This window comes from Engraulis encrasicolus, chromosome 18 (genome assembly GCF_034702125.1).
Source record: "Engraulis encrasicolus isolate BLACKSEA-1 chromosome 18, IST_EnEncr_1.0, whole genome shotgun sequence".
Classification (NCBI taxonomy): Eukaryota; Metazoa; Chordata; class Actinopteri; order Clupeiformes; family Engraulidae; genus Engraulis; species Engraulis encrasicolus.
This window is the reverse complement of record NC_085874.1, coordinates 8,624,637-8,632,074: the sequence shown is the minus strand read 5'-3', so window position 1 is coordinate 8,632,074 and position 7,438 is coordinate 8,624,637. Positions and strand designations below refer to the sequence as shown.

General features: G+C 39.3%; 1 pseudogene; it reads left to right on the top strand.

The window, feature by feature from the left end:
• The first annotated feature begins 1,518 nt into the window (after positions 1 to 1,518).
• Positions 1,519 to 7,438, top strand: LOC134468769 (GTPase IMAP family member 8-like; annotated as a pseudogene).

The window sequence follows — 7,438 nt, the reverse complement described above, 5'->3', positions numbered from 1 at the left end:
GACAAAGCTGTTCTCAGATGCTTTCCCCTAGCTTAAATTACTTATTATTATTATTTATATTTTTTATGTTTATTTAATTTGTTTTATTTTATTTTATTATTATTTTTACCTTATGTTTTATCTTAATGTTTTAAATGTTTTTTGACTCTAATTCATTTCCTTCTTTCTTCCCTGTTTCCTTTCATTTACATTTGTTAACTTTGTGAAGCACATTGAGTTGCACCTGTGTATGAAATGCGCTATATAAATAAACTTGCCTTGCCTTGCCTTGCCTCTTTAAGTGGCCCAAAAAGCGAACCAACAGCAAAATGACTCAGTTATGTTTTTGTTCATATTGTGAGTGTATAAAATAAAGAATTTGCTGATCACTCTGGTCCTTAGGCTTTTATGGTGTGTCAATCTTCTTTTTTTATCACATTCAGTCCACTAGAGCCCTCCTTCAGTGATTACGGCTTGTCACAAGTGTAACTTATCAGAACTCATAAGCGAACCGAACTGAGACCACATCAACCAAGGTCTCAGCACGGTTCGCTTCCGAGGGGTCTGGGTACGCTTTGAAGCATTCACATATGCAGCAAAAATGCTGAGTCATTACTCTGAGTTCAATTAGGGGGCTGAAAGGGACCAGGTGTGAAAACGTTGTAAGACTTAAACTTCTGCACCATCTGTATACATGAAGCATTCTTAGCTGCTGGATACACGTATGCAAACATCTTCCAATGTGGGTTTATATATAAACCGACATGTGAATAAAAATAAAATGTCCATTGTGACAGGTACGTTTTAGCCCTGCAAAAGAGATATTTTAAAGCCCAGAGAAAAGAGATTTCAGGCCAAAACGTACACATTAAAAAAAAAAAAAATCCACATGTAAATGGCTTCTTGGTCAGGTTAATCTGATTTTTATTTATGTTACCGACCCTTTCCCTTTCCCATGTCTGAAATGATCACATACTGTATATCCCTCAAAATCCCTCAATAATGCTCATGTTTTGGTCACTGTTCCCCATCTAATGCATGGATTATTCGTGAAAATAGAAGTTAGTGTTTTTATTTTATTCCAAACTTACAAAATATTCCAACTCCAATGAAGAATAAGTGTGACTTTGCTGCACATGGTATTGATGATACTAAGGACCTCAAATGGTCAAAAGCTTTGCTCCTTAAAATGTCATCTTTTTCAATCTTTTTTTATAACTTACCCCACATTCTGCAGGTTGGCATGTAGCCCACCTACGGTAGTCACTTTGGATAAAATAATCTGATAAATATGGCCATGTATCACATCATCATATGGTGGCAATTAGTATATAGGCTATGAATTTGCTATTAGACTTTGACATAGAAATGGTTGGATGTCAGTTGAGTGACTCCCTCACTGGATTCTCTGTGAAATGCAGCTGTTTTTAGCCACCATGCAACTGTTCACCAAAGACAAGGGAAAATTGTCCTTAACTTACCCTAAACAACTGATTTTATGTTTTTCGTTGTTGCAGATTAATTCAAGAGAACATAAAAATGGAGCATGCCAAGTTTAACATTGTCCTGTTAGGAAAGACAGGGTCAGGGAAAAGTGCCTCAGGGAATACAATCCTGCGTAAGAAGACGTTTTCCTCAGAGCTAAGCTCACAGCCCACTACTCAATCCATTGCCAAAGGAAACATCACCATTTGTGGCAACCATTTCACAGTATATGACACACCGGGCCTTTCTAGCACTGAGATAAGCAATGAAGATATCCTAAGTCAGTGGAGAAAACTTCCATTAGAGGAGTCAGCCCCCACCGTGTACCTACTGGTGATCAAGTTGGACAGATTTACCATGGAGGAGAAGAACACAGTCCAACTGGTTGAACAGTTCTTAGGAGAGAGACGCATGAAGAACACCTGGATTCTCTTCACCTGGGGAGATGCCTTAGAACGTCATGAAATCTGCATTGAAGACTTCATCAATGAGAATGAAGATATGAAGGGAGTTATAGAGAGATGTGAAGGCAGATATCATGTCTTTAACAACCAAGAATTAAATCCTCATCAGATGAGGGAGCTGATCAGGATAATCACAAAAGCACAAAAAGGTAAGAGTCATAGGCCTGGTTTAGAACACTATAGGCCTCTTCCCATAAACCCGGTTCTATGGGTTTTGTGTTCCACCGAGGCGTGGCTTTACTTTTTTTTTACCCCGTCCAACTGTGACATGTTACTCTCTCTGTAACTATTGACGGTCATGTGCAAACATCTATGCAGTATACAGTCCCAGGAAAAAGTTCTGACAAAAATTTCTTACCTTTCTGTCAAAATTGGTCATAAAACATGGTCTGATCTTCCCGGAAATCACAAGAAGGAACAACCAGAGTCTGCATTAACTAATTCAACCCAAACATTTACAAGTTTTCATATTTTCATTGGCCATAAGATGTAAACATTCACAGGACAGCAAGGCATAAGTAAGTACACCCTTGCATTCAATAGGTTTTAACCCTAAATTAATCGCAATAACCTCAACCAGATGTTTCCTGTAGTTGCAGATCAGATTAACAAAACAATCTGGATGTATCTGGTCTCCCTCTTCTTTAGAAAACTGCCTCTCGTCAGTGACAACAACCCATACTTTAGAAGCAAATCGACTTTAGAATGGCTTCATAATAATGAAATACACATTCTGAAATAGCCCAGTCAAAGCCCCCAATTGACATTATATGGCATGAAGTCAAGAAAGCTATGCACTCCAGACATCCCACAAACCTTGCTGACGAGAGGCAGTTCTCTAAAGAAGAGGGAGACAAGATACAAACAGATTGTTTTGTTAATCTGATCTGCAACTACAGGACAAGTCTGGTTGATGATATTGCAACTAACTGATGGTTAAAACCTACTTAATGCAAGGGTGTACTTACTTATGCCCTGCTCTCCTGTGATTGTTATGGCCTTATGACCAATAAAAATATGATAACATGTAAATGTTTGGGTGGAATTAATTAAAGCAGACTCTGATTGTTCCTTCTTGAGATTTCCGGGAAGATCAGACCATGTTTTATGATCAATTTTGACAGAAATGTAAGAAACTTCAAAGGGTGTACAAACTTTTTCCTGGGACTGTATATTCCCCACCCATGCACTTTAAAAATCACCATGGTTTTTCTACAGCCCATTTTTTTATTATGTTCTTTAAAGTGATTCCAATCCTTGGCCAAGGAATGAGTTGTCAAGGAATTGTATTTTTTTATGCTGGCGCCATTATCGACCCATTTTTTTAAAGCCAAATAGGCCTAGCTAATATATGTCGATATTTCCATGACGCCATATCGGAAGCTCCAAGCTGTTTTGACGGGAGAAATATAAACACGCACCATGCAAAAAATCTTCATAATACACACACTAATCAATTTCATTATCGCGGCCACTCGGGGCGGCTGCGCACTCTACCTACGACCCCAGGTGAAGAGCCTTGTAATATGTGAAAGAGCTCCAGGCAAGCTCCGTCGACCTCCTGCTAAGCTTTATGAATGTTTATAAACCAACCAAGAACCAAGTTTGGGTCTAATGTAAAAGAAACTGAATACAAGTAATATGATGCCATGTTTGTCTCAGACCTTCATGTCTGGAATGGTCTGTAAACATAAACAGAGTACAAAGGAAGGTTTTCACTACAGGTGTTTGGGCTCCATATCCAATTAATGAATTATTTTGGCCTGAGTAGGTCTACAATTACATCATGATTAAAAACATAACCTATTGTCCCCCCAGAGCTTGCAAGAGAACCACCATCACCACCTCATCCAGGACCACCACCACTCCCAGTCCAGACCAGCACACTGCCTGAGAGGAGATTGGTGCTACTGGGGAAGACTGGAGCTGGGAGGAGTGCATCAGGAAACACCATACTTGGGGAGGAGCGGTTTCATTCAGAACTTAGTTCTAAGTCTGTAACAAAAAAGTCAGAGGTCCAACAGGCAGTTGTTGAAGGCAGGTTAGTGTCTGTGATTGATACTCCAGGGCTGTTTGACACTAATCTCACACAGGAAGACGTAGCTTTGGAATTTGGAAGGTCTATTTATGAGTGCGGTCCAGGCCCACATGCTCTCCTGATTGTTTTACCATTAAGTTCAAGATTCTCACAACAGGAAAAACAGGTTACTGATGTGATCAGAGGATTTTATGGAGAAGATGCGTTGCAGTATACAATAATTCTGTTCACTTATGGAGATCAACTAGAGGGAAAGTCTGTAGAAAACCACATAAAGCGGAGCAAAGCATCTCAGAGATCTGATAGACCAGTGTGGAGGGAGGTACCATGTGCTTCACAACAAAGACCAGAGAAATAGGCGTCAGGTCACTGAGCTGCTGGAGAAGATTGATAAGATGGTTGAAGAGAATGGAGGAGGCTGCTACACTAATGAGATGCTGGAGGATGCAACGAAGTGTAGATTGAAGCAGGCAGAGCAGGCCAACTGGGAGAAAAAGGAGAGGGAATGTTTAGAGGAACAAAAGAGAAAAGGGGACATTGCGAAGGCTGTAAAAGAGGCACAGAAACAAATGATGGCGACCATTGATGAGGAAAGGAGCCGGAGAAAGGAAATGGAAGAGCAACTAGAAGTGTTCAGGAAGGAATTGTCAGGCTTGAGGAGTCAGGCTGGTAAACCCAGTGCAGAACAAGAGAACAGAAGTGATCATGGAGAGGATGAAGGCGGACAGAGTAGCAGAGATATACAAACAAGTACCAAAGATGGACCAAGCCAGGAGGGTGCCACAGGCATAGATGTGAAGGCCACAAAAGGAAAAGAAGGTGGGTTTAAGGCATTTATAAAGAACAACTGGAAAGCGTTGCTCATTGCAGCTGTAGTAGGTGGGATACTTGGAGCAGGCATTGGAGCATGCGCTGCTTACGGAATAGGGACTGCGGTTGGGACTGGAGCAAAGGTTGGAGCAGGGGTTGGAGCAGGGGTTGGAGTGCTTGGTGGAATAGGGACAATCAAGGCGCTTGAAAAAAAGAGAGAAGCAAAGGATAAAAAGGAAATCTGATAAAGACAAAGTGGAGTAATGATATACATTTTAGACCTGACAGGAATGACCTCAAAGTTGTTATAATACTCGGTCAATGGGGTGATACTTTTATGAAAAAAAAAACAATTATGGTGATATACTGCTCCCTACACAATTGCAAGGAGCAGATGAGCATACGGAACCGTAGTGTAAATATTGGGAGACAATGCATTAGCCAAATACTGATCATGTAGCCTCCTGACTACCAGCAGTTCATTTTTGTCCTCTCTAGAGGACATTTGTAAACCACAATATCTCCCACCCCATACACACTACTGTCCTAACTCCCAATGGTCTTTGAAGAGGACATTCAGAGCTTTCCAATGATACCATGTGTGTAGGGTTGGGGTTTTGGGAACTTTCTATTTCTTTGCAAGGAAAATGGTGTCCATTAAAAATAGGCCGCTTTTGGCTAAAGGGAAAGTAAATGCATAATACTTTAAAGTGGGAAATTATTGTCTTAAAACATCATCTCTATATGTTATTTCAATCTCTTCAGAGCACAATTAAACCATTTCTAAATTAATGTAACATTATTTAATTCCCATATTTAGGCGTTAAAGAAATGTCCTCTAAAATGGACATTGGTAGTGACATCTTCCATTTTGTTAGTATTTTTCTAGTCAGAAACTCAGTATCAGAATCAGAAGGAGAGACACTCTACAGCACATTATTGATAAATAATCCTAGATGTGATGTTTTAGGAAGATGCTGAAGATTCAGAGACCTCTTGGGATTCATTTCAAGCAGGAAAAGTAGAATCAGAACAAGCAGAACGTTTCCTATTGATGCATTTGTCGCCCCATGTGGAGCATGACTCTGATGTGTGTCTGAACTTTGCAGGACAATATTTCAACCAAAAATTAAATTAAGACTAAATTCATCCTACAGACATGAACACATGTTTGTTCCAGAGATAATAACCCATATTTCACACATCAAAACTATAAAATTAGTCAACTCTGGTGAAAGTTCTCAGTTGAGGGACGACATGTCATTCAAGCTTCAACTGCAAGTCCAGTTGCTCAAAACAAAAATTTCTTTGACTTGAGATGACCTGCATGAATGATGATGGTCACAGACACATCCAGTTTCCACCTCAAACCAATAAAACACTCATTGTAAACTCATAAATGCTCAAATTTACTAATTATTAAACTGATTGTTATGCTTTTTCATCCAGATTGATTGATAGCAATTAAGGTACATTTTCAATGTACGGCCTTCCAATGTCCACTGTAATGGACACATTAAATCTTTAAAATAAAAAATAAAAATTCGAAAAAAAATGTTGTCAATCTCATTTTTTGCCTTCAAACAATTGGGGGAGTGAAAAAAAACAAAGATTTTTAAACTTTTTTCCCCCTGGTAGTCAGGAGGATATGTAAACAAACAGAAAACGTGCTTTCTTGTGTTTCTTCATTATAAAGAACCTTCAGGCCTTAGTTTTAAGCCAGGGGTGGGGAACCTATTTCTCGTGGGCCGTTTATGGCCCTTGAGGCTCTTTTCCGGCCCCCGATTTGATTTTAATGTTATGCAGTTTCACATGAAATATGACATGTTCTGTAAAGAAATATTAGAAATTACATATGCAATTCCATTAAGTTATATTTTCAGGGGACCTAGTGATGGTGCGATATGTTGTAAAGGTGGCCATCTTCAATATAGACCTAAAGTGCAGGGGGAAAATCCTGGGGCCTCATTTATCATCCGTTCGTAGAATGTCTTCTAAAGTGTGTCTTACGAGTGAAATTTAGAATGTTCGCAAGTACAGAAAAATCGGGATTTATGAAACGTGCGTTGGCTGTTCCTACGCACACGTCTGCATGATAAATCCTGTGAAAAATGGTGCTAATATGACATATAAAAAAGGACTGTATAGTGGGCTGGTCCAGGGAAAAATAGCAAACTGCACAGGTTGTCCGGTTAGAACAAAAATGGATAATCCCCAAAGAAAGGACACACACACAAGTTGAAGGCCTTGATGAAACCGTGAACCGTGAAACCGTGGTTTACTAAAATGAATAAAAATAGAAAATACAAAAAGACATAAGTAAATAGCATATACATCATAAACATGAATATACATAATAATCATAATTAACACAATAAACACGAATGCACAACATTCATGAATAAATGGAAAAACAATATATACAAATATATACAAGTGAAAAGGAAAGGGAAAAATAGGGGAAACTGCCTAAAGCAGGTTTCCTTAACCACACATGAATGTGTAAATGCCTACTGCAAAGTACACAATATGAAAGCAATGAAAAACACAACGAATGTGGTTTGCAACAGAAAAGGAGCGCGGCTCCTTTAAGAGAGCTGGTCTTGCACTCTTGCGTGCCTACACGCACAGAGAACAATCGGCGACGCAACCCTTTAACTGA